The following is a 27357-nucleotide window of genomic DNA, read 5'->3' on the forward strand; positions in this document are numbered from 1 at the left end:
CAGTCAATGTTTCAGGCCGAGACCCTGCATCAGAAATCAGTCTCTCCAGAATTTTGTGTGTGTTGCTCTGGATTTCCAGTGTCTGCAGAATCTCTGATTTGTGATCACGACAGAACAATATCTTAATCCAGTTGCAAGGCATTTCAAGGTGACTGAAAAACAGCCTCTTCTGCGTGGACATCAATAATCATCATCAAGGATGAGTGGTGACTTGATAAAGGTATATAAGATGATGAGAGGCATAGGTAGAGTGGACAGCCAGTGACTATTTCCCAGGATGGAAATGGCCAATATGGGAGGCCATAATTTTGAGATAATTGGAGGAAAGTATAGGGGGAATGTTAAAGACAGGTTTCTATACACAGCGTGGAATGCACTGCCAGTTGTGGTGATATTCAAGAGACTCTTAAAGAGGCATATGGATGAAAGAAAACTGGATGTTTCTTTGGTAGGGAAGGGTTAGATTGACCTTGGAGTAAACTAAAAGGTAAGTACAACATCGTGGCCCGTAGGTCCTGAACTGTGCTATGCTGTTCTCCGTTCCAATACAGCACATAGGTCTGATTATTCCTTCCTCTGTTTTCCATGCCACAACTCACAGTCCATTCCGCCATTAATTAGCCTTCCCAAGGCTGCCGCCATCTACCGCCCCTCACACTAACATAGCCAATTGCTACGAAGGGAGGGGTTAGGCCTGCCAGGAGAAACTTGTTAAGAACAGGAGGGAATGCATCTGGAATGGAAGCACCAATGCCCAGGGGCAGAACAGGCAATCAAAAGTGCTGGATACAGCCAGGACCATCACAGGCAAAGCCCTCTCCACCGTTGAGTATACTTACATGGTGGACTGTCACAAGAAAGCAGCGTCCGTCATCAAACGCCCTTCACCACCCAGGCCATGTCCTCTTCTCACTACCACTGTCAAGCTGGAGGTAAAGAAACCTTGGTCCTCACTGCCAGTTTCAGGAAGTTACTACCCTGAACTGGCGTGGTTAACTTCTTGCCCTGTAAATGTGTACAGAGAAATGAATCTCAAGATAGTAAGTAGTTAACATTTATGCAAGTTGATAACTTTGAGATTTGAACTTGGAAAGGGGCCCAGTGTCAGTGTGTAAAAGAAAATATAGGTCTCCATCTGTCTGGCAGGACACTCCTCAGGTACCTCCATACACTAAGTGCTTAGAGCACTGAAACCATAGAAAAACTACAGCACAGAAACAGGCCTTTTGGCCCTTCTTGGCTGTGCTGAACCATTTTCTGCCTAGTCCCACTGACCTGCACACGGACCATATCCCTCCATATACCTCCCATCCATGTACCTGTCCAATTCATTCTTAAATGTTAAAAAAGAACCCGCATTTACCACCTCATGTGGCAGCTCATTCCACACTCCCACCACTCTCTATGTGAAGAAGTCCCCCCCCCACCCCGCAATGTTCCCTTTAAACTTTTCCCCTTTCACCCTTAATCCATGTCCTCTGGTTTTTTTCTCCCCTTGCCTCAATGGAAAAAGCCTGCTTGCATTCACTCTATCTATACCAATCATAATTTTATATACCTCTATCAAATCTCCCCTCATTTTTCTACGCTCCACGGAATAAAATCCTAACCTATTCAACCTTTCTCTGTAACTGAGTTTCTCAAGTCCCAGCAACATCCTTGTAAACCTTCTCTGCACTCTTTCAACCTTATTTATATCCTTCCTGTAATTTGGTGACCAAAACTGAACACAATACTCCAGATTCGGCCTCACCAATGCCTTATACAACCTCATCATAACATTCCAGCTCTTATACTCAATACTTTGATTAATAAAGACCAATGTACCAAAAGCTCTCTTTATGACCCTATCTACCTGTGACGCCACTTTCAAGGAATTTTGTATCTGTATTCTCAGATCCCTCTGTTCTACTGCACTCCTCAGTGCCTTACCATTTACCCTGTATGTTCTACCTTGGTTTATCCTTCCAAAGTGCAATACCTCACACTTGTCTGTATTAAACTCCATCTGCTATTTTTCAGCCCACTTTTCCAGCTGGTCCAAATCCCTCTGCAAGCTTTGAAAACCTTCCTCACTGTCCACTACACCTCCAATCTTTGTATCATCAGCAAATTTGCTGATCCAATTTACCACATTATCATCCAGATCATTGATATAGATGACACATAACAATGGACCCAGCACTGATCCCTGTGGCACACCACTAGTCACAGGCCTCCACTCGGAGAAGCAATCCTCTACTACCACTCTTTGGCTTCTTCCATTGAGCCAAAGTCTAATCCAATTTACCACCTCTCCATGTATACCTAGCGAATGAATTTTCCTAACTAACCTCCCATGCGGGACCTTGTCAAAGGCCTTACTGAAGTCCATGTAGACATCATCCACTGGCTTCCCTTCATCCACTTTCCTGGTAACCTCGAAAATCTCCAATAGATTGGTCAAACATGACCTACCACGCACAAAGCCATGTTGACTCTCCCTAATAAGTCCCTGTCTATCCAAATGCTTGTAGATTCTGTCTCTTAGTACTCCCTCCAATAACTTACCCACTACCGATGTCAAACTTACCGGCCTATAATTTCCCGGATTACTTTTCGATCCTTTTTTAAACAACGGAAAAACATGAGCCATTCTCCAATCCTCCGGCACCTCACCCATAGACACTGACATTTTAAATATATCTGCCAGAGCCCCTGCAATTTCAACACTTGTCTCCTTCAAGGTCTGAGGGAATACCCTGTCAGGTCCTGGGGATTTATCCACTTTAATTTGCCTCAAGGTAGCAAGCAGCTCCTCCTTTTCAATCTGTACGGTTTCCATGATCTCACTACTTGTTTCCCTTAATTCCATAGACTTCATGCCAATTTCCTTCGTAATTACAGATGCAAAAAACCTGTTTAAGATCTCCCCCATTTCTTTTGGTTCCGCACATAGCCGACCACTCTAATCTTCAAGAGGACCAATTTTATCCCTTACAATCCTTTTACTCTTAATATACCTGTAAAAGCTCTTTGGATTATCCTTCATTTTGACTGCCAAGGCAACCTCATGTCTTCTTTTAGCCCTCCTGATTTCCTTCTTAAGTATTTTCTTGCACTTTTTATACTCCTCAAGCACCTTATTTACTCCGTTTCCTATACATGTTGAGGTGGCATTAGTCATCATTCAATGCACAAGTGATTCTTATCCTATGAGGTCAATTCAAGTATATGGAGCTAGCAAATAGTGTGATGTCTGCACAGGAAATCAGGTGCAAGCAGAAGAAGAAAGCTCTGCTCTTTAACAAATCATTGTTTGGCCATTCATCTGGAGGAAAGTTAAATGAGGACAGCTGAGCTCACCATTAATAATTGAGGAGACTCTTGAATTTGCATTCGAGCAAGCTGTGTCATACTAGATTTTATAAAACAATGAAACACTGAATGAATGTCTGTCAAGTCAAATGACCACTTAATTTTTTTCTGCTATGAGGTCTGTGAGAATGTCAGTTAATAGCTGGATTCATTCTTCAGGCTTATCGTTTAAATGTAAATCCAAGGAATGTTATGTGTCCTGACACAAGAATGTTGTGCACTACAAGATCATGAGAAGTGACCACTAAAATATCTAACTGATTTATGAGGACTGTGTTAGTGGGCACATGTGTTGGTTGAACAAAAGAAACCAGATTGAGTTAATGGCATGAGAACATAAAATCAAAGTTTGTCAGTCTCTTGGCTGTGCTGTGCTTACAAATCTTATACATATACAGGGCTGTTTTTGAATTTTATTTGGACTTTGCCCAGACCGTGATCGCAATCAGTGTCTGGGGTCCCAGGGGTGGTTTACGAGTCAGTCAGAAATCAGATCTCCCCCAACGACAGCAACAACCAAGTGGAGAAGGAATCGTGAGCCCAGAAATCTTTTAAGAAATCTTTGTGATTTGCTATGTAATATTTTGTGTGGTTTATTTGTGCTTTCTATTTTATGATAATAAATTAGGCTTAAGTTACTGTGTGGTGCTTGTACCCTTATTACCACATCTCCCGTACACTCGAATTGTTGTGTCTGATCAACCCAGCCCATTACACAAGCTGAGGGTGTGTGGCAGAAATCTGATCCTCTTCATAGATCAGATGTTTTTGCAAGTCTTAATCTATAGATTACCATATCAAATTCTCCATCCTTTCAGCCTTACCCACCCCTAGGAACTGGTGGAACTGTCCTTTATTCTTTCATTTGACTGTAAATCACTCGAATTAAAAAAAATACTGCAGATGCTGAAATTGTGAAGTGAAAATAGAAAAGGCTGAAAATTGACCTCCATCAAGGTAACAAAGTACACTAAAGAACAATTTACAACTGTTTACCCTTCAAAATCTTCGACATTTGCATTCCAATCAACTGCAATTTCAGTCTGAAGCCCCAATCTCAGACCATGGGAATCTTTACAAAATTCACCGTCTCAAAATACTTTAAGTGCTTCCTTAGTGTATCAGAAATAAGCCAACACTGGCCCATCCAACATCACTAGGAAAGACCTTCTCAACCCAGTGAACAAGAAATCAATGAAGAGCAAAATGAGGCAAGATGTAAATCAGGTGAGCCTTTAATTTTCCATCTTGTGGGTTAGGTTAAAATCAACTCCACCCAAAACCCCACATTTCAGTTTGCTTGGTGAGAACTGTGTTGGCTTCTGACTCCAGATGAACACTTTACAAAGGACCCATCTTGATCCTTCCTATTAAAGAGATAGAAAGGCCCATTATTAATAATCATAATTTGGCTATCCTTCAGAGGTAATAGATTTCTTGAATACAGAGGAGTCATTCAAGTAGATGAGTTGTCACTCTCAAGATCTTAAAGCATCAATTATCAAAGAAATGTGGAATAAATTTTTAACCAGCAAAAAAGCTTCTGAAATTCTATCTCATTTTAATAGCTCATTTCATTTGCCTCATTTTGTAATCTAATTGCAATGTCAGATCTTTTACAATTAAACCTTCATCATAAACCACACTTCCAGTAGAAAATCAAACAGATTAAAGGACATGCAATGACAGGCCAATCGCTAGCAGTGCTGAAAGGATCAGAAATTAAAACTTCATGTCATTCTTTCTGATAAATTCCAATTCATTCAAAAATGAAATTTCAATCGTTCATTATTACATGACAGCTACTTCCATGGAAATATTAATTAGTGGTTCTAAGTTCAAATTCCAGACATTTATCTGAAATGAAAACTTCTATGGAATGAGTGAACCAGCCTGAGATCATTGGTTTTAGGATGGCATTTGAATGGCTCCCTGCCAGTAAGTGAAAATCCGAATCACTACAGGCACCAGGAAATCTAAAAGAAAATACTGGGAAAACTTAGTAGGTCAGGGAACATCTGTGATAAGAAAGGCATTTAACATTTCAGTCTGCAAACACTTGGTTAGATCTGTTTTTGTTCTGATTAAGTGATTTTGACCTGAAACATTAACTCTACTTCTCGTTCAAAAGATGTTGTATCTATTGAGTGTTCCTAGTACCTATGTCGGTCTCCCCGCTAGGGGTACAATGATATAGTGACAAAACTAGTGGATGAGTAATTCAAACTGATAAATTCAAATTAGACCACAGGAGTTTGGGATTCCACACACCAGTTTTAGCTGAGCGCTCGGAACCTGCAACTCCTTGCCTTCCAGCATATGGTCTGCAAAGATTCAAAAAGACCATTTTCTCAATGGAAAACCAGAAATTAATAATCGATAATCATCAGCAAGTTTTACAATCTTGGCTTCCGTAACTCCCTCTGCAACTAGATCTTTGACTTCCTCATCAGAACATGACAGTCAATACAGAATGGAAATAACATCCCCTCACTAACAATCAACACTGGCACACCTCAGGGATGTGTGCTTAGTCCACTGCTCTACTCTCTCTACATCCACGACTGTGTAGCTAGGCACAGCTCAAATGCCATCTATAAATTTGCTGATGTTAATGTTGACAGTTGTTAACAGAATCTCAAAGGGTGGTAAACAGGAGTGAGATAGATCAGCTGGTTGAGTGATGATACAAAACAACCTTGCACACAATATCAGTAAAACCAAGGAATTGATTGTGGACTTCAGGAAAGGGAAGTCGAGGGAACAAGTCCTCATCGAGGGATCAGCAGTGGAAAGGCTGAGCAGTTTCAAGTTTTTGGGTGTCAACTTCTCTGAAGGTCTATCCTGGGCCCAGCATGTTGATGCAATTACAAAGAAGGTATATCAGCAGCTATATTTCATTAGGAGTTTGAAGAGCTTTGAGATGTCGCCAAAGACACGTGCAAATTTCTACAGATGTACCATGGAGAGCATTCTAACCATCTAGTATGGAGGGGACACTGCAAAGGATCAGAAAAGGTTACAGAAAGTTGTAAACTCAGCCAGCTCCATCATGGACACAAGTCTGCACAGCATAGAGGAAAAATTCAAAAGGTGATGCCTCAGAAAGCTGGCACTCATCATTAATGATCCCCATCACCCAGGACATGCCCTCTTCCTTTTGTTACCATCAGGGAGGAGGTACAAGTTCCTGAAGCCACACACTCAACACTTTTAGGAACAGGTCCACCCTCAGATATCTGAACGGACAATGAAACAATCCATGAAAACGACTCGCTATTTTCCTCCTTATTATTTGCACGACTTATTTAATTTATATATAGTGAATATTAAAAGTTTTCACTCCCACCCCTAGAAGTTTTCATGTGTTATTGTTTTACAACATTGAATCACAAAGGATTTAATGTGGTTTTTTGACACTGAACAACAGAAAAAGACTTTCATGTCAAAGTGAAAACAGATCTCTGCAAGGTTACCTAAATTAATTACAAATATAAAACACAAAATAATTGATTGCATAAGTATTCACACCCTTTAATATGACACACCAAATTATCACCAGTGCAGCCAATTGGTTTTAGAAGTAACAATTAGTTAAATAGAGATCTGTTTTTGGAAACCTGTGTGCAGTCAAGGTGTTTCAACTGATTGTAGTAAAAATACACCTGTATCTGGAAGGTCCAACTGCTAGTGAGCTGGTATCCTGGCAAAAACTACACCATGAAGACAAAAGACTACTCGAAGCATGTTATTGAAAAGCACAAGTCAGGCAATGGATATAAGAAAATTTCCAAGTCACTGAATATCCCTTGGAGTACAGTTAAGTCAATCATCAAGAAATGGAAAGAATATGGCACAACAGTAAATCTTCCTAGAGCAGGTCATCCTCAAAGACTGAGGGACTGTTCAAGAAGGGGACTAGTGAGGGAGGTCACCAAGAGATCTACGACAACTCTGGAGGAGTTACAAGGCTGAGATGGGAGAAACTGCACATACAACAACTGTTGCCTAGGTACATCACCAGTCACAGCTTTATGGAACAGTGGCAAAGAGAAAGCACACACACACCATCCTTACTGTGAAGCACGATGGTGGCTGTATCATGCTGTGGAGATGTTTCTCTGCAGCAGGCCTTGAAAGGCTTGGGAAGGTAGAGGTAAAATGAATACAGCAAAATACAGAGAATTCCAGGAGGAAAACTTGATGCAGTCTACAAGAGAACTACAACTTGCGAGAAGATTTATTTTCCAGCAAGACAATGACCCCAAGCATAAAGCCAAAGCTACACAGGAATAGCTTAAAAACAACAGAGTTAATGTCCTGGAGTGGCCAAGTCTGAGTCCAGATCTCAATCCAATTGAGAATTCATGGCTGGACTTGAAAAGGGCTGTTCACTCAAAATCCCCATGCAATCTGACAGAGCTTGAACAGTTTTGTACAATGGCATGCAAAGGTTTGAGCACACCTGGTCAAAATTTCTGTTACTGTGAATAGTTAAGTGAGTAGAAGATGAACTGATCTCGAAAAGTCATAAAGTTAAAGATGAAGCATTCTTTTCAACATATTAAGCAAGATTAGTGTAGTATTTTTGTTTTGTACAATTTTAGAGTAAAAAAAAGGAAAGGAGTACCATGCAAAAGTTTGGGCACCCCAAGAGATTTGAGCTCTCAGATAACTTTTACCAAGGTCTCAGACGTTAATTAGCTTGTTAGGGCTATGGCTTGTTCATCGTCATCATTAGGAAAGGCCGGGTGATGCAAATTTCAAAGCTTTATAAATACCCTGACTCCTCAAACCTTGTCCCAACAATCAGCAGCCATGGGCTCCTCTAAGCAGCTGCCTAGCACTCTGAAAATTAAAATAAATGATGCCCACAAAGCAGGAGAAGGCTATAAGAAGATAACAAAGCGTTTTCAGGTAGCCGTTTCCTCAGTTCGTAATGTAATTAAGAAATGGCAGTTAACAGGAACAGTGGATGTCAAGTAGAGGTCTGGAAGACCAAGAAAACTTTCCGAGAGAACTGCTCGTAGGATTGCTAGAAAGGCAAATCAAAACACCGTTTGACTGCAAAAGACCTTCAGGAAGATTTAGCAGACCCTGGAGTGGTGGTACACTGTTCTGCTGTGCAGCGACACCTGTACAAATATGACCTTCATGGAAGAGTCATCAGAAGAAAACCTTTCCTGCGTCCTCACCACAAAATTCAGCGTCAGAAGTTTGCAAAGGAACATCTAAACAAGCCTGATGCATTTTGGAAACAAGACCTGTGGACTGATGAAGTTAAAATAGAACTTTTTGGCCGTAATGAGCAAAGGTATGTTTGGAGAAAAAAGGGTGCAGAATTTCATGAAAAGAACACCTCTCCAACTGTTAAGCATGGGGGTGGTTAGATCATGCTTTGGGCTTGTGTTGCAGCAAATGGCACAGGGAAAATTTCACTGGTAGAAGGAAGAATGAACTCAATTTAATACCAGCAAAGTCTGGAAGCGAACATCACACCGTCTGTAAAAAAGCTGAAGATGAAAAGAGGATGGCTTCTACAACAGGATAATGATCCTAAACTCACCTCAAAATCTACAATGGACTATCTCAAGAGGCGCAAGCTGAAGGTTTTGCCATGGCCCTCACAGTCCCCCGACCTAATCTTCATCGAAAATCTGTGGACAGACCTCAAAAGAGCAGTGCATGTAAGATGGCCCAAGAATTTCACAGAACTAGAAGCCTTTTGCAAGGAAGAATGGGTGAAAATCCCCCAAACAAGAATTGAAAGCCTCTTAGCTGGCTACAGAAAGCATTTACAAGCTGCAATACTTGCCAAAGGGGATGTTACTAAGTACTGACCATGCAGGGTGCCCAAACTTTTGCTTCAGGCCCTTTTCCTTTTTTGTTATTTTGAAACTGTAAAAGATGGAAATAAAAAAGTAATCTTGCTTAAAATATCAAAGAAATGTGTCATTTTTAACTTTATGCCTTTTGGAAATCAGATCATCGTTTACTCACTTAGCTATTCACAGTAACAGAAATTTTGACCAGGGGTGCCCAAACTTCTGCATGCCACTGTAAAGAAGAATGGAGAAAAATTGCAGTGTCCAGATATGCAAAGCTGATTGAGATTTATCCACAAAGACTGAAGGCTGTAATTGTTACTAAAGATGCATCTACTAAATACTGACTTGAAGGGGATGAATGCTTAAGCAATCAATTACTTTGTGTTTTATATTTGTAAATAATTTATATCAATTTGTAGAGATCTGTTTTCACTTTGACACGAAAGAGTCTATTTCTGTTGATTGGAGTCAAAAAGGCCAAATTAAATCCACTGTGATTCAATGTTGTAAAACAATAAAACATGAAAACTTCTAAGGGGTGGGAGGGTGAGTACTTTTTACAGGCACTGTATACAATGGATTCCAGTTAACTGGGCCATTGGTTAATCAGCATAGCTGATTATTGGAGACAACTCTTAAGAACAAAAAGTAGTCGAGAAAATAGCCAGGATTCCCTTCAGTTATTCGGGACACCATGCCACATAGTTGGGACAAGAGACTATTGCCAAACTATTGCAGAACTTGGTGTCATTCACATGCATTTGTGTGGCCATTAGACATTACACCAAATGAACGTTTTTTAAATAGCGTCAGTTGCATGTGTTTGTGGTATGTGATCCGTCTGGGCTGACGGACGCCAATTCATCATTTTTCATCAATTCATGAAAGTGATTTTTCATCATTTTGTTTCTTTATTTTGACATCTAAAAATTTCAGACTCGTGCCAAGATGCCATGAAAAGATTTGACACGAGCTGAAAAATTACCCTACTGGACCAAATTAAAAGCCTAACATCATTCATTGTCAGCTGGCAGAGATCACTGGAGTGCCAATATCTATAATCCCAAGCTTGGTACATCTGCGAAAAGAATAGGCATTACACAAGGGTCAATAGAGAACATTCCGAAAACAAAAGTGTGAGGGTAAAGATCCAGATGTTGAAGAAACCTTCAATCAATGGTTTTCCATTGTAACTGGACGAGGTGTGCATGTAAGTGGACCAATGTTAAAAAAAAATGTCAGAGGAGCTAGCTAAGAAGATGGACACGGAGATTTAAAACAACATATAGTTGGCTGTCTTGATGGAAATGTAGACACCAAATTAAATTCAAGAAAGCACGCGGCAAGGAAGATAGTGCTAATGCTGTAAGTGCAGAAACCTGGAAATGTACAAAGCTCCCTGACTTGCTTCAAAAATTTTGTGCAGATGATATCTACAGGGCTAATGAAACAGGCCTTTTTTAAAGCCAGCCGGATTGTTCCCTTGACTACAAACAGGCAATACTATCACGTTCAAAGAAAACAATGAATCACATAATGGATCAATTATCTGCACAGGGTGTCAGCACTGATTTTGTTCATTTACAGTCAAAAGAACACAACAGAGTATGCTACTGGATGAATTCCTCTGGCAATAACTTTTAGGAACTATTACACAGTTTTATAGCATTGTAGTATTATTCCTAGTGTTCTATTTTTTCTGAATTACATTTAAATACATAATTTATTATTTGGTTAAATGGTAGTTGTATTGTTTGTATATTTTTACCTATTTCCATGAGACTTCAGCTAGTTGGAGCAGACCTTAATTGGGCCAAAGTGCTCTGTGTCCGAATTTAATAGAATCCACTGTACATATTTCTTATTATAATTTATAGTTTGTTTCTATGTTAAGCGCTGTACTGCTGCCGCATACGTTCATGATATTAAACCTGATTCTGATTCTGAGGGATGCAGTTAGTAGTTTGTTGTTCTCATGTTGTGATTGCCCATTAAACCACCACATCTCAAGCTTCTCATTCAAACAGTACAACTCTTGTTACATCGCATTGTTCAAATAAAGGTTGCTTTTCAATGACAAGCTGGATAATGCAAGTTAGATTACTGCTGATAGGTTCACTGTGCCCTTAATATCACAACCTAAGAATACATCTCTTCATGCGTTATGGAATTCCTTAGCCAGTTAACAAAATCAAATTCACTAATGTCATCTTCAAAGAGACCTGGCAATGCTCATCCATAACAAACTGGTAACACTTAATTCAAGAGAACAAAGAAAAGGAGATATAAGTGATAAAGCTGAAATAAATTAATCAATGGATTTTTGATCAATAAATTAGTAAATTGGTTTATTAGTGTCACGCATATCTAGTACATGGATTGTTTTTCATGGCATCCATATAAACCATTTCATTACAACAGTGCACTGAGGTGGTAAGAGGAAAAACAATAAAAGAATGCAGAATAAAGTGTTACAGTTACAGAGAAAGTGCAATGTAGCCGAATAATCAGGTGCAAGGCCACAGCAAGGTAGACTGCAAGGTTTACAGTCCAGCTTATCATACTAGATAACCATTCAATAGCCTTATAACAGCATGATAATATCTGTCCTTGCACCAGGTGGTACAGATGTTCAGGCTTTTGTTTTAGATTTGTAAATATTATATGAATCAATGGATGATGGATTAGTGCAGGAAGGTGGAACTGAGCAAAAAGATCAGCTTTGGGCTTATTGAATGATGAAAGCACCTCCTCTTGCTTCTGTTTCTTGTACCATTTTGATATTTGATCAGCATGAAAGCAAACTGAACACTATTCAAAACATCACTCATCAATAGACAGAGGGAGCATAGTAAATACTGTAAAAATCATGACCACAGTTCAGTTTTAATACCAATCATTTGATGCCCTAGCATGGGCCCACATAAGTGAAAATACATTTCAAGATTAAATTTCACAGAATAAAGAAAAATAATGGTTACAGCTTTGACAAGTTTGTATGTAGTTCTGAAATGGCATAAAGTGCTGACTACCAGCAATACCAGGTTTTCTGCTTACTTTGATTTTAATTACAAAATAACTTCAAAAATAACATCTGCTGTGGTTTTGCACCTCATCAGATCAGAACGTGCTGAAATATCTCACTTTTCAGGTTATTTTTGTCTGTGAACAACAACAAAGTGCTCAAATCGTAATATAAAACTTAAGGATTTTTTAAAATGTTCTGTAGAATTCCAGCTGTTTAGCATTTTCTATTTCTTCATTATCGTGTCATCCTTTGTCATGGTTCTCATATAATTTATACTTCATGGCCACCTCTTCTAATATTATAAAGTCCTGTGCACTCTTATCTTTTTTATATTCCATTGTCATGAATATTCAGATAAACTAAATTTCTATGCAAATTAAACTCCAATAACATAATCAAATGGCCCTATTATTAATAAAAACTACAAGGAAACTGGTGATATTGTAAAATGCATCCAAGTTACTTCATGATGCCACAAGTCTAATTTTCATTTGGTTTTGATTTCTGCTCTATTTTCTGTAAAATGCTCACTGTGTACTACAGGCCCTCAACAGTAAACTCTGCTGATCGTTAGCTGCAAAGCATTTCCTTTAGTGAAATTCCCAGTGGGATCCTTCATTCTTCATACACTGACTTGCTCTGTGCTTGTTCATAAAGCTGAACAGAATTATTTCTACCGCACTGACATTCTGACTTTACTCATTTCACTGACAAGTCAACATGACAGAGATCTTCAAAGGAACTAAATTCAATGAATTGGTCTCAGCGTCACACCTAATTAGCATCCCCTGGTATTGAAACCATTAGCTTGATGAGTGAAAACCACAAGTGAATACTAATTTGGACTCATTCCCTCAGGACAATAATTGGAGGTGACACCATTAAAGATATGATACTTCAAAGCTGATAAAAAAATATTGGCAACTGTCACCTTAATGTACAAATACCTAAATTTAGGTCTTAACATGGAAGAGTATTTTTAAGTCTATCTCTTCTTCAATTATTTTCTACTCATCAGAACAAAATTCCAATATTATTCTGAAATGAAATATATGTTCAATATTTTGCCAGTGATGATAGTGCTGAGTAGATCTAAACTGTAACATTGATGGTCCAAATGTGATGGTTTGTTGCACATCACTTTCCATGTGGGAGAAATCAAGAGACATGCTGTTTTGTCAACAATAAAGCATCTCCAATAACAGAATATCCTGATGCACTTGGCAGAAGCACTATGAAACTGAACTTTTACTGTGATTTCCAGAAGGACATGCTGAGACAGATAATCAAAGGCTTGATGAAGGAAATAGGTTTTAAGGAGCATCTTAAAGGTGGAAGGAAAGTTGACGAGGGTAAAGTGGTGGATGTTGTCTATATGGACTTCAGTAAGACCTTTGACAAGGTTCCACATGGAAGGTTAGTTAGGAAGGTTCAATTGTTAGGTATTAATATTGAAGTAGTAAAGTGGATTCAACAGTGGCTGGATGGGAGACACCAGAGAGTAGTGGTGGATAACTGTTTGTCAGATTGGAGGCCAGTGTCTAGTGGTGCGCCTTAGGGATCTGTACTGGGTCCAATGTTTTTTGTCATATACATTAATGATCTGGATGATGGGGTGGTAAATTGGATTAGTAAGTATGCAGATGATACTAAGATAGGTGGCATTGTGGATAATGAAGTAGGTTTTCAAAGCTTGCAGAGAGATTTAGGCCAGTTAGAAGAGTGGGCTGAAAGATGGCAAATGGAGTTTAATGCTGATAAGTGTGAGGTGCCACATTTTGGTAGACTATTCAAAATAGGACATACATGGTAAATGGTAGGGCATTGAAGATCTAGGAATAATGGTGCATAGTTCCCTGAAGGTGGAATTTCATGTGGATAGGGTGGTGAAGAAACCTTTTGGTATGCTGGCCTTTATAAAGCAGAGCATTAAGTATAGGAGTTGGGATGTAATGTTAAAATTGTACAAGGCATTGGTGAGGCCAAATTTGGAGTATTGGATACAGTTCTGGTCACCGAATTATAGGAAAGATGTCAACAAAATAGAGAGAGTACAGAGAAGATTTACTAGAATGTTACCTGGGTTTCAGCACCTAAGTTACAGAGAAAGGTTGAACAAGTTGGGTCTTTATTCTTTGGAGCATAGAAGGTTGAGGGGGACCTGATAGAGGTATTTTAAATTCTGAGGGGGATAGATAGAGTTGACGTGGATAGACTTTTTCCATTGAGAGTAGGGGAGATTCAAACAAGAGGACATGAGTTGAGAGTTAGGGGGCAAAAGTTTAGGGGTAACACGAGGGGGAACTTCTTTACTCAGAGAGTGGTGGCTCTGTGGAACGAGCTTCCAGTAGAAGTGGTGGAGGCAGGCTTGATATTGTCATTTAAAGTTAAGTTGGTTAGCTATATGGGCAGGAAAGGAATGGAGAGTTATGGGCTGAGTGCAGGTAGATGGCACTAGGTGACAGTAAGCATTCGGCACGGACTAGAAGGGCTGAGATGGCCTGTTTCCGTGCTGTAATTGTAATATGGTTATATGGAAAGATACTTCAAAGACGACAGTATCTGAGTTTATAGATAGATCCTTAACACTATGATTCCTAAATCTATCCTGAACCCTTCCAAGCAGGGTAACATTGGTCAGGAACACAAGCAGAACGACTCAATTTTTCTCTTAATGGCCTTGTATGACAAATACTTCCCTACACAAATATGCTGAACTCTTTTACCCATGTTTCCCTTCACATTTAAACACCACTCAAATACACAGTCATCTTGACTGGCATGAGAGGGGAACTGGCCGAAGAACCTGGAGAGATTGCGGAGGCATTAACAATGATCCTTCAAGAATCGATAGATCCTGGCATTGTACTGGATGACTGGAAAATTGCAGATGTTACTCCGCTATTTAAGAAGAGTGGGAGGCAGCAGAAAGGAAACTATAGACCTGTTAGCCTGACATCAGTAGTTCAGAAGTTGTTGGAATCAATTGTTAGGGATGAGATTACAGAATACCTAGAGGCACATGACAAGATAGGCCAAAGTCAGCATGGTTTCCTGAAAGGAAAATCCTGCCTGACTAACCTACTGTAATTCTTTGAGGAAATTACAAGCAGGGTAGACAAAGGAGATGTGGTAGATGTGGTGTACTTGGATTTTCAGAAGGCCTTTGACAAGGTGCCGCACATGAGGCTGGAGGCTGCTTAGCAAGATAAGAGCCCATGGAATTACAGGGAAGTTATTATTGTGGATGGAGCATTGGTTGGTCAGCAGAAAACAGAGAGTGGGAATAAAGGGATCCTATTCTGGCTGGCTGCCGGTTACTAGTGGAGTTCCACAGGGGTCAGTGTTGAGACCACTGCTTTTATTGATGTATGTGAATGATTTGGACTGTGGTATTAATGGATTTGTGGCTAAATTTGCCAATGATACAAAGGTAGGTGGAGGAGCGGGTAGTGTTGAGGAAACAGAGAGCCTGCAGAGAGACTTAGATAGATTAGGGAAATGGGCAAAGAAGTGGCAAATGAAATACAATGTTGGAAAGTGTATGATCATGCACTTTGGTGGAAGAAATAAACGGGCAGACTATTATTTAGATGGGAATAGAAATTAAAATGCAGAGATGCAAAGGGACTTGGGAGTCCTTGTGCAAGATACCCTAAAGCTGAACCTCCAGGTTGAGTCGGTTGTGAAGAAGGTGAATGCAATGTTGCCATTCATTTCTAGAGGTATAGAATATAAGAGCAGGGATGTGATGTTGAGGCTCTATAAGGCACTTGTGAGACCACACGGAGTATTGTGTGTAGCTTTGGGGTCCTTATTTTAGAAAGGATATACTGACATTGGAGAGGGTTCACAGAAGATTCATGAGAATGCTTCCAGGAATAAAAGGGTTACCATATGAGGAACGTCTGGCAGCTCTTGGGCTGTATTCCCTGAAGTTCAGGAGAATGAGAGGGGAATCTCATAGAAACATTCCAAGTGTTAAAAGGCCTGAACAGATTAGATATGGCAAAGTTATTTCCCATGGTAGGGGATTCTAGGACAAGAGGGTATGACTTCAGGATTAAAGGATGTTCTTTTAGAACTGAGATGCAGAGAAATTACTTTAGTCAGAGGGTGGTAAATCTGTGGAATTTGTTGCCACAAGCAGCTGTGGAGGCCAAGACATTGGGTGTATTTAAGGGAGAGATAGATAGGTTCTTGATTAGCCAGGGCATCAAACAGAGTGGGGAGAAGGCAGGGGAGTGGGGATGACTGGAAGAATTAGATTAACCCATGATTAAATGGTGGAGCAGACTAGATGGGTCAAATGACCTACTTCTGCTCCTGTATCTTATGGTCTTATGGTCTTATCTTCAACTCTTGGATTTCAAACACTATTCTTCTGGTGATCACTTTGAGGAGTCTTGCTTCTGTAATTATGATTTATTACATCTCATCCTGGAACCACCCTTTTTGTACTATGAAATCTTGGCATGTCAATTGATTGACACATTCTCTCTTCTAATGACACAGTCTTAAACCACTCTGTATCTGGTGAACGTATTAATGGATTGATTTAATAAATTAATCCATTGTCTTATAGAATTGTCATTCTGTTTGATGTTTGACCATTCTCACAAACAAAAGGTGTTTCAAAAGGAAGTTCTGAATTGATCAACAGTTTCGAACGTTGGTAAATGTATTCTACCAAAGTAATGATGCTGATGTTAACATTTCCAAAAATTGTGAGGACAAGTGCAAATTTGCTGAAACCTGTCATATTGAAATGCCAATCTTGTTACCAGCTTGATTATAGGAGTTCAATGGGCAGTATAGGAAGTCAGACTTGAATACGGCCACATCATTACATGGCCTGGTTACTTTAGCTGTTTTCCTGCTTAATGTATTCAAAAAAACAGTCACTCATATCAACATCCTGTATGAAAAACTTCACTGCATTGCTCCATCTCAATGCCTCCTTTAAAGCTTTATTTAAGAGCCTTGTTGGTTTCTCATGACAGGCCAGGGTATAAAACAGACTGTGGCACCACAGTGGGCTTATATGTGGACAGGTATGGCTAAGAGGCCTGCTTCCTTTCTGTACGAACTTATGACCTCATGACTTAATGACGGATTGCATCTTAACCAAGTGGGGGGAGCGGCAACTGATGGTTAACAAGAAGTTGGAGGTGGAGGTGGGAGTGGTTTACAGGACTGGGACAGTGATTGCCATGGTGATAGGGGATTCTATATTACTATATTATTGTGATGGTGAAATGGGCTGAAACATCATAGATGGAGTTTAATCTAGACAAAGGAGGGGTGATGCATTCTGAGAGCATTAATGAGGTTAGAATATACACCATGAGCGTTAAAGTCACAGTCTGTATTGAGGAACAGAGGGGCCTTGGAGCACAAATCCATAGATCCTTAAATCCATAGTCCTTGCAGGTTGCAACACAGGTAGAAAGCATTGACAGGAAGGGTTATGGAATATAGGCTTCATAAGTCGAGGTGGGCTATGCTCCGAAGTACAGTGTGCAGTTCTGGTCACCATGCTAAAGGAAGTGGTGGTGCAGAGTAGATTCACTAGGACAGTGCATGAATAAAGCAATACAGTTATGAGGAGAGACTGATGAAGATAGGTCTGCTCTCCCTGGAGCAGAGGGTAAGAGAGGACATCACTTAAAAATATTTTTTTTGATAAAATCATGAGGGCTGCAGATGGATCGACTGCAGCAAACTGTTTCCCATATCAGAGGTAGGTAAAACTTAACTAGATTTAGGAAGGGGATGGGGAGATTTAGAAGAGGAGTTCTCTTTTCACCCAGAGAAAGGTAAATACTTGGAATGCACCATCGGAGAGAATGGTCGAAATCAGGTCACTGACAGCATTTAAGAAGTCTGAATGAGGTCTTGACTCTCCTGAGCATAAAGATTATGAACCAAGTGCTGGGAACTGGGATTAGCATGAAAGGGCACCCACTGTCTGGCATGAACAAGTTGTGCTGATTGGCCTGTTTCCACACTGTACTGTTCCATGACTCTGTTCCTCTACTAAGCCAAGCCGAAGTTTATGTAGGAAGTTCTCAAAGCTGAACTTAATGTAAGGCAGCCTGATACCTTCATGTGTAGGAGAAGTCATGGAGGGACTTGAAAAAGTGCCTGAGGGTCTTAAGATTTAATGCAGTCAGAAAGAGAAACAGGTACAGTTGAGATGGGCGGACAAGACTTGAATGGAAGTAAAATAGGGTAGCAGAGGTCTTGATGAACAGATGTTTGCACTGAGTGTAATTGAAATAACCCTGAGGGATTCCATAGTAACAATGCAGGGATGATTCTCTAGGCGCGTTTCAACGAATTAGAATAAAAGCAAGCAAGAGCAGTTCCACCCAGCTGCACAAAGGAATGGAGACTTGCCATGTATTCACAATCAGCACTCACACAGTGGAATTGCCACTCTGTGGGAGCTCAGCAATACTGTTGGCCTTGCCTTCGATTTAGTAAATTTACTACAGTAGCAGCATTCATACATTCCATTTAGCATAGAATCAATCGAAGTGCTATGAGCACCTTTCACTTAGTGATTTTCAGCAGCACCGCAGTGCCAGAATGAAAGCTATGAAGATATCTCATTTGTCTACAATCATAAAGAAAACTGTGTAGTCCTGCACTTCCACAGGGATAAGCATGAATGCTACACAAGCTAATTATTTAGTAAACTATAAGAATACTGTGGGCACCCTGCCGCTCACAGTGGGACCAGAATATGCATTCAGTGCTGGATCAATAACATTACATTTTTTTTGACTATAGATCTCAAATAACAGGGTATATGAGATCAGACCATTTTGTGAATTGATCTGAAGTTACCTGACCTCGGGAAAAATGCACAGTCTATTTAGAAAGTAGCCTGTTGTTTTGATGATAGTTCGCAGGAAATCACATTCAAACTGTTCCAGTTTACATTACCGATAAAATGGAAGAATCTAGTTCAGGATGCAGAGCTCTTTGCATGTTTGATGGGATTATTTGCCATTGTTATTCAAAGTTACTTGCATCCCTACAAGGCTTACTCCTTCTATCACATGCCATTTATCAATCAAGCAAAAGGAGACTCCTGGAAGAGTAGATATTGATTACCTTGAAATCTAAGAGAGAGGAGAATAGAGTTAGCTTTTACAATAGAACAGTAGGTGTAATAAATTTAACAATCTTAATTGAGGCATGTGTAACAACCCTTCAGGCCTTCCAGTTTATGATGGCACTGGTGAAGTTCAGCAAATACTTTTCAACAGCAAACAAAATACAGGAAATAACTAAATACTTCAATAATGACTTTTTTTCTGGTAAACGATCAGCGCAAAACAATGGCCTGTAACTTCCTTTTGGAGTTGGAGGCAATTTGATGCGGCAGAACAGAGGCGAGGCAGTGAGCCCGTCACCAGGAGCGAGGAAAGACCTGAGGTTCGATCAATTTAAGCACCGGACCCAAATAGAAAGGTCAGGTGCAGGCTGAATCGAGTTGGCATGGTCCAGGCCCCACAGTGTAGCAAAGCAACAGAACCTGATGTTTGAGTGCCAGTCCAAGTTGATAAAGTCGGGTTGTCAGAGCCAGAGGGGAGGGACAGGCCAGTTTAGCTCACTGCCTCGCGATGCTTACTCAGCTCTGAGCTGAGTAAAGGCTGCGGCTTCGTGTCTTTGACTCCCTTTCACAGACCTCAATTCTGAACGCTACGTGCTTGCATTTATTGTTTGCACATTTTGTTTTTTTTCCTCTCTGCACATTGGGTGCTTAAATGGTCTTCTATTACTAATGGTTTCTTTTGAGTTTCTTTGTTTTGTGGCTGCCGGTAAGGAGATGAATCTCAAGGTTGTATAACGCATGCATACTTTGATCATTCATACACTTTGAACTTTGAACTAGAAAAAGTTATTAAATGAAAGCGAGCCACTGTAAAATCTGTTGGTTGAAAAATGTTTGATCAACACTAATAAAGCCATTAAATTCTAGTTCTTGGTATAGATTGAAACAAACAATGATAAATAAGTAAATACATCTAAAATTCAGGTACATTGTGAATTAATTCTGGGTGCAAAGTAGCATGACACATAAATTGCATCATTTAAAATGGGAAGGGTCGTTTATGGTATCTCTTCATTAAGTAAAAATTAAGGTGTAAAACTAAAGGAGTCAGAAGGAACTAGCAACAAGAAATTAGTGGTTTATAGAAAGCAAATTGTATGAACCATAGGGGAATTGGGTATACAATAAATGGCAGGGATCCTTCACAGCACTGATGTACAGAGAGATCTTCATGCTCAGATCCATAGCTTCTACAGCCACGATGAGGCATCTCTCAAGTTGGAGGAGAAACAACTTATATTGTCTGGGTAGCCTCCAATCTGATGGCACGAACATTGATTTCTCTAACTTTGAGTTATTTAACACACCCCTTTCCACACCACCCCACACCACCCCCTTCCATCTTCAACCGTTCCCTACTTTGGTTCCCCTCTTACTTTTTCTCTTCTCGCCACCTGCCTATCACCTCTCCAGGGATCCACCCTCCTCTCCTATCAGATTCCTTCTTCAGCCCATTACTTTTTCCACTTATCACCTCCCAGCTTCCTACTTCATCCCTATCCACCTACCTTCCTTCTCACCTGGTTTTACCTATCACCTTGTAATTTGTAACCTTTCCCCTCCTTCCATCTTCTTATCCTGGTGTCTTTCCAGTTCTGATGAAGGGTCCTGGCCCAAAACATCGACTGTTTATTCCTTTACGTAGATAATGCCTGACTTGACCTGCTGAGTTTCTCCAGCATTTTGTACATGCTCCTTGAAAATGGCAAGACAAGTAGTAAGGAAGGTAGATGATATGTTTGCCTTCATCAGTTAAGGAACTGAATATAAGAGTTAGGAATTCATGTCGCAGTTGTATAAAACTTCAAATAGGCCACAAAAAGGCAATTGTATAAAATTCTGATCATCACACTACAGGAGGGATGTGGAGGTTTTGGAGCGAATGCAGAAGAGTTTCTGCAGGATATTGCCTGGATTAAAGTATTAGCTGTAAACTGCAGTTGGACAAACTTGGATAGTTTCCCCTGGAGCATCAATGCTTGAGGAGTGACCTGACAGAGATGTATAAAATTATAAGCATAAGATAGTCTTTTTCTCAGAGTTGAAATGTCAAATACTAGATGGCATAGCTTTAAGCTGACAGGAAGAAAGTTTAAAGGAAATTTTTCAAAGAAATTTTTTTAAAGGGAGTGGTAGATGCTTGGAACGTGTTGCCAGGGAAGTGGTAGAACCAGATACAATTAACATGTATTTAGACAGGTAGGGAGTAGGGGCATGTAGATCAGGAGCTGGCAGATGGAATTAATTGGATTGCCATTATGTGGGCACAGACATGTTGCATATTGGACTGAAGGGCCTTTTTTTTATGCTGTACGATTCTATGTTCGGTATTCCATGTTCAATGTAAGTCCTGGTGCAGTGGCTTTTGATCTACCAACAGTGACAGCTGAACATTTCCATGAACTTCTTATCTAATGTCTTGTGGGGGTGTGCCTGATTCTGATTGTTGGAAGTTGCTTCTGTTGTGATTGATTAGTTTAGAAGTTGCAGCTGCTTTTCCCATTGGATAACTGCCTGGAGTCCAGTTTCAAATATCCTGGGTATTTAAAGTAGCACATGGAAGGAGCTTGCTCTCTTCTTCCTTTGTTTAATGCAAGGATGCTCAAAACCATTGAGAAGGTATTCTTTACATGCACCTTTGACCAAATATATTTGTCGAATGTATGCATATTATTGAATATTCAGCTTTGTAGTGTCTGTAACTTGGGGAACATGAGTGTTTGGTTGAATGTTTACTGATTGTAAATAAATAATTAATATACCTATTCAGAGAGAGTGTTTTCTGTATCAATTGCCAGACCCACGAACCTGATTAAACTTCACATCTTATCTATAGGATTCATTGTTTATATCACAATTAATAATCAATGTCTAATTAATAGGAAGTAGTCAAACTTGTTCAGTTGAAATGGCTTTTGACTCTCTACAATGGAGTAACAGCACTTTGTTATAATGACTTTAGATTTATGTGACTGCATGGTTCCTAGGGATTGACCTCAGTGTCTCAGCTCCTTGATTTCATTTCATTGTAGCGGCAGTTATAAGTGTTTCTGTACCTTTGCCTTTAAATCCAAATATTTTTCCAAAGAAAAGTTTTCTTATAATTTATCTTCCTCGAAGTGAGTGCTTTCTGTGAAGTGTTCTGTTAGTGACTGCTCCCACTAGCCCCTTCCTATTGATGTTTGACCTTTTCTGATCACCTCTGAAGCAATTATGCCAACCAAACCCTGTATCTGACCACCTCTCAACCTGATTTTCCCTCCCCACTAACGTTCAAGCATCTTGTGTTTACCAAATCCTCAATGATTTCATGATTCTCAACTGCTACATAACACATTACCCATGTCTCAAATGTTTCACAGTCCTCCTTTCCTAAGTGATCATTTCCCTGACACCCAATGACCATCCCAGCCCTCAACCTTCCCTCACCACCTCCTGTTCAGTGGTTAATTATTCTTTGACATTCATTATTCACAATACTAGGAGACCATGCAAGAAAAGTAAAATGATCCCTACCACTTATGAAACCTTAGCCCAAGGTTTAGTTTCAGGTCGCAGGAGCCATTTCTTAACACAAGAAGCAAGAGATTCCTTTTCAGTAATTAGACAATTACAAAATGGCCAATAAAAAGATGTTGCTATGCCTTTGGCTATGATGTTTGTGTCCCTACTGGCCACAGGAGTAGGTCCAGAAGACATATCTTTTATGTCTCCAACCTCTTGCAGCTACATATATGCTCCTTTTATATTCCCTCTTCTGGCTTCTTGCCTTCTCCTGATTTTAAACACTGCATTGACATTGATGATATGCTCTCTGCTGATTATCATCTTTTAAGCATTACATTCGTCCCCTAAACCAGTCCTCTAATCTCTCTCTCCAGTTTTAAAGAAGATGTTCATTTTTAAACTGATCGCTTTGGCCAAAGCTAGAAAATAATATTAAAATGCTGATTTAAATAAACCCGCAATTAAAAGTCAGGGAAAGATTGCTTTGAAGAACTGGAAAAAGATTAAAGTGGGAAAGTCTAACAGGATTTCAGAAAATTATCACAATGAGGTAAAAGAGGACAATTAAAAAGATGATCACAATTACCACAAAAGAAATTACAATAGATTATTTTACTGTTCAACATGGGACTGTAAAAAGGATGTACGAACCAAGCTTTCTGATTATTTTTATCTTAACTCGAGATTAAGTTACATTTTAAAAAGGTAATGGTAGCATTAATATTCCATTCAGAGAACCTGGTGTAATGAATTATAGTGGACAGAAATAATGAGTGTACGGGGTCTTTCTTTTGTTACATTTAAAATGGCGACTTTGTTATGTTAATCTGGGGAATGCGGCTTTGTTGTGCTTTAACGCTGAAGAGAGTTTGCGCTAACAGTTTGTTTTACTTTAAAATGAGATAACAGGGTTCTATTAGTCAATGGGTGGTTATGTATCATTTTGTTTTCGGATACCATGCTGTATGATATGACTGTGGACTGAGTTTTGGCAGGGAGTCGGAGGAGAGACGAGGAAGACCGCGGACGTGTGGAGAGGCTCCGTTCGATCACTCAGGGTGGTCCCGAGCCATGAGTCGACGGAACTCGGGTGGTCATCTGAAGTCGAATTGAGCTCCAACGTAGCGCGCAAAGAACTTGGACTTTGATAAGTGTTGGCGCCTTTTTTTTTCATTACTTTCCTCTCTGTATCAAATGTATATTAATGTCATAGAATTAGTAATATCTATAAAGTGTACTTGTTAAAATTTACTGGGTGTGCTGGTTGATGATTGATGTTTGTGATTGATTCGGGCGGCAACCGACCCTGTGGAGAGTGTTGAGGCGGGTGCTGGGCTGGATTTCCCCTAGACATACTCGAGCCAATATAACGGAACGTTACAAGTTTTTCTGTTGTCTGTACTGAGATTTTGATGTTAGAAGAAGCCTTTGAACCATCTACAAAATGCACTGCCAAAACTTATCAAAGATTCTTTGCCAGTGTCTTCCAAACCCATGATCTCCATCACCTAGAAGGACAAGGGTATCAAGTACCTTTGGAATGCCATCACTTGATTTGAATTGACTTTATTACTTACATCCTTCATATACATGAGGAGTAAAAATCTTTACATTACGTTTCCATCTAAATATGCAATGTGCTATTTATAGTAATTTATAATAAGTAGTATGTACAGCAATATCACATAGAAACACAGTTGTGTCAGCATGAACTTGCTAGTTCCTCCTCCAAATCATATAACATCATTACTTAGCAATATCCCATCTTCCTCAGTAGATCTAATACAGTGCTGCAAATCCCTACACAACAGTACCTTCAGTCAAGATGTTTTGAGAATTCTAGAGAGGGCAAAATGGGTCCTTAGTCTAGACTGAGGGTGGTAGTCCAAAGATCTTAAGAGATGAAGCTGAAGCCTCTACTGAGGGCGGAATCAGAAGGGATGGCGAAAACACAGCATGGGTGAAACTGGGCAAGTGATGGAGTTAGAAGAAAAGGCAGGGAAGTTGCTGTAGGTTGGCTGTAGTATTGAAATCCAAGAGCTGTTGAGATTTGCCATCTTTGATATCTAAAATAAATGAAAATTAAATTGTCTGTTGTGATGCTGAACTTCACAAAGGATTGACAGCCACCATGTCCCTGTAAGGGTAAAAGCCAGGGGTAACAAGTTCTTCAAATGTTGAATATCAAAGGGTATTGAGGATTAGATAAAGAGTACAAAGGTAGTATATGACAAATATATGGAGCTGAGGGCAAACCAGTCGCTTTAGAAGGAAATTAGGAAGGTAAAGAGGGGTCATGTAATATCACTGACAGACCAGATTAAGGTATTTTATAAGCATATTCAGGGGAGAAGAATAACCAGGGAACTTATGGCCTATTAGAGACTAAGAGACGGTCTGCGTATTAAGCCTAAAGGTATGGAAAAGGTATTTGTTGAATCCAGGGTAATTTGACAAACTGAATACAAAATTGGCTCTGCAATAGGGGTCAGAGGGTGATGGAAGAGAACTGCAGGTCACAACAGCTTTGAGATAGAATAAACCAGTGTCATTGCAAAAATAGTTTGAGCTTGAATGCACCAGGCAAAGGTGCAATGGAACACTGCCTCAATAGTTTAATCTTGATCTCAATCCTTTCAGTGTTTCAGTTTCAAAAATGTAATGTTACTCCTGAAAGCATCTTTGAATGAAGTTCAAAAGATTTGCACTAAATATTAACCCTACCCAGAAAACATCACAGACCTCCAGAAATTAATCACCATTGTAAATATCACTACTTTTCCTCACTTGCAAGTTTTCAAAGAAGTCGAGGGTTTTTCTTTCAGTGCATGGATATTAATAGGTACACTTTAAGAGCTATTAAACATAACTGTTTTTAATTTGCTAATTAACAGACTATTGCACACATATAATTAGTAAACAGCACAATATATTTTAAAATGTTTTTAATTATTTAAAATCATGTTATTCACATGTGGTGAACTGGATTCTTTGATTAAAATGCTAATTTATATTTACAAACCTGTTTTAGTTGCATTCATCAAACTGCACCAAATCGTACTATTTTACAATGTAAATTTTAGTTGAAATGAGAGACATTCCAAACCATTCCCAGACCGCAGTGGTCCATGGCAGATATTACATTCATCAATATGCAAATCAGTTCTAGTAGAAACCTGGGAAAAATCACTTTTCAAAACAAGTGTAATGTGGGTACAACATGCATCCAGAATGTTAATTGAGCTGAAAGCCTTTATCATTAACATAGCAACCGGAGAAAATGTTCTATGCAAAAAGATAGGAGAAGTTAGTGGTGCATGATCTGTGAACAATCCATCCACCATACATGAAATTTGCTAACAGCACAGATGTGCGATTTCGATATTTAAGCAATCTTGTTTCAGACGGGTGTGATGTTCACCCATTTACAGACCTACCGCAAAATTGTGCCATTGCAGCTTACATTTTAACATTACTATTCATAGGAGCAAACTCTTGAGCATAAAACAAGCAGTCGAATTAACCTCATAATTGTTGATTGCTTACCTTCCATAGAAAAAACAGCATGGGTTTGAAAATTATCCCACTATGTTCCAGGGAGAAGCAAAAAGGCTTAGAGAAATTAAAAGAAGCAGGCGAAGTATTATTTTTCATGTCGGCCATGGATAACATGAGATCAATGGAGACATTAATAGTTTCTTCTCCAAGATGCAAACCTGTAGCTAAAATGAGAGAGAAACAGGTAAGATACACGGAGAAAATAATTGATACCAGTGAAATGGAATACTTAATATTTCACAGAGAGTTGTACTCATATTGAATGCAACAAAGAATGTCTGTGTTGAATGATGGAAAAATACAAGGACTGCAAAAAAAAAGTTACGGAAATATGGTGGCACTGGACTATGTTTTGAAAGGTCATCACATTGCATAGTATCACTCACCAAAGGAAATGAAGTGACTGAGTTTCACTGGCCAGGTCATGAAATGAAAGATGTGGACAGGGTTTCACTAATAAAAAAGCTACTTACCAACTATCAGGAGAATGAAATAAAATCTGCAAGAGGAAGACAATAACTACTAGAAAATAACTTTTCATAGGGAATTAAAAAACTGGCATTAAACCAGCAGTAGCTGGATTGTCCACAAAAGATAAAAGCATGCATACTGTTGTGTTCTTGTTCTACATTTTTGGAACCTTTGTCTCCATTGATCTTCTTCCTCTTGCATTACTATTTATGAACATACAAGATTCATAAGCAGGAAAGAGATATCTGAACAATTAAGTCTGCCTGGAAATTAATGACCAACATTTCCTCCCTCCTTCCCTTTCCCCTTATCATCTTCTTACTCGCTGTTCTACAGCAATCTTCTCTGCTCATCAGGAAGGCTGTTCCAGCTGCTTCAGCCTTTCTGAGAACCTGATAGGCGGGTAGAAAAGTTATCTAAAGAATCTTCAATCAGCTATGACTTTAGAATGAAGAAAATCACTGTCAATCTCAAATCTT

At 39.5% G+C, this 27357-nt stretch overlaps 1 long non-coding RNA gene across 1 annotated transcript in view; it reads right to left on the reverse strand.

The window, feature by feature from the left end:
- Positions 1-4590: 4590 nt before the first annotated feature.
- Positions 4591-27357, reverse strand: part of LOC134347554 (uncharacterized) — a 58996-nt gene continuing 36229 nt past the window's right edge. The window contains exons 3-4 of the long non-coding RNA XR_010018188.1: positions 26396-26571; positions 4591-4724 (exon numbers count right to left, since the gene is read on the reverse strand). This is a non-coding gene — a long non-coding RNA (uncharacterized LOC134347554). The remainder of the gene's footprint in view (positions 4725-26395; positions 26572-27357) is intronic.

The sequence above is a fragment of the Mobula hypostoma genome, chromosome 6 (genome assembly GCF_963921235.1).
Source record: "Mobula hypostoma chromosome 6, sMobHyp1.1, whole genome shotgun sequence".
Classification (NCBI taxonomy): Eukaryota; Metazoa; Chordata; class Chondrichthyes; order Myliobatiformes; family Myliobatidae; genus Mobula; species Mobula hypostoma.